We start from the raw sequence: 1,048 nt of genomic DNA, 5'->3' as shown, positions 1-1,048 counted from the left end.
GCTAACGATACAAAGGTATGGATTTTTAAATGATTCGTAATTATTGCACATTATTGTGTGGACCTCAAAGTTCGCATCATCCACACAAAAAAAATCCAAAATAGACCAGCCAACAATTGGAGAAGAAAGATGACGCGATCCGCTCGAGATATTTCTAAGCGAAATATGATATTTTTTAAATATAAAATTTTGCTTTTCATCTAACCATGTGGCTTACGGCCATACTACCCTGAAAACGCCCGATCTCGTCCGATCTCGGAAGCTAAGCAGGGGCGGGCCTGGTTAGTACTTGGATGGGAGACCGCCTGGGAATACCAGGTGCCGTAAGCTTTTTCACTTTAGATTCTCGTGGAATCGTTTTCTTATCGGTGGTTGACCTAAATTATAACGCAGTCATCCTCTCTCTTATGATTTACCGTCTCTTTATTAGGAGACAGAATCTTCAAGTACTTTTTTTAAACATCCCGTTTCTCCTTTTCCGACAGTAAAAATAAAATAAAATCGATACACACATATATCGACATATATATATCTATATATATATATATATGAGTATCACGTGATACGTCACAATTTTATCACATCAGTGCTTTTAATTGGCTCGAGGCTAAGGATACAAAGGTATGGATTTTTAAATGATTCGTAATTATTGCACATTATTGTGTGGACCTCAAAGTTCGCATCATCCACACAAAAAAAATCCAAAATAGACCAGCCAACAATTGGAGAAGAAAGATGACGCGATCCGCTCGAGATATTTCTAAGCGAAATATGATATTTTTTAAATATAAAATTTTAGCTTTTCATCTAACCATGTGGCTTACGGCCATACTACCCTGAAAACGCCCGATCTCGTCCGATCTCGGAAGCTAAGCAGGGGCGGGCCTGGTTAGTACTTGGATGGGAGACCGCCTGGGAATACCAGGTGCCGTAAGCTTTTTCACTTTAGATTCTCGTGGAATCGTTTTCTTATCGGTGGTTGACCTAAATTATAACGCAGTCATCCTCTCTCTTATGATTTACCGTCTCTTTATTAGGAGACAGAATC

General features: G+C 39.0%; 2 non-coding genes across 2 annotated transcripts; both read left to right on the top strand.

Annotated features, from left to right (window-relative positions):
* Window positions 1-211: 211 nt before the first annotated feature.
* LOC133399012 (5S ribosomal RNA) lies at window positions 212-330 on the top strand. The gene has a single exon (XR_009768156.1). It is a non-coding gene; the product is annotated as a 5S ribosomal RNA (ribosomal RNA).
* Window positions 331-818: 488 nt separating this feature from the next.
* On the top strand, window positions 819-937 carry LOC133399011 (5S ribosomal RNA). The gene has a single exon (XR_009768155.1). It is a non-coding gene; the product is annotated as a 5S ribosomal RNA (ribosomal RNA).
* Window positions 938-1,048: the final 111 nt, after the last annotated feature.

Source organism: Phycodurus eques, unplaced genomic scaffold (genome assembly GCF_024500275.1).
Source record: "Phycodurus eques isolate BA_2022a unplaced genomic scaffold, UOR_Pequ_1.1 contig_1256, whole genome shotgun sequence".
Classification (NCBI taxonomy): Eukaryota; Metazoa; Chordata; class Actinopteri; order Syngnathiformes; family Syngnathidae; genus Phycodurus; species Phycodurus eques.
The sequence above is the reverse complement of the archived record's forward strand: the minus strand, read 5'-3'. Positions and strand labels throughout refer to the sequence as shown.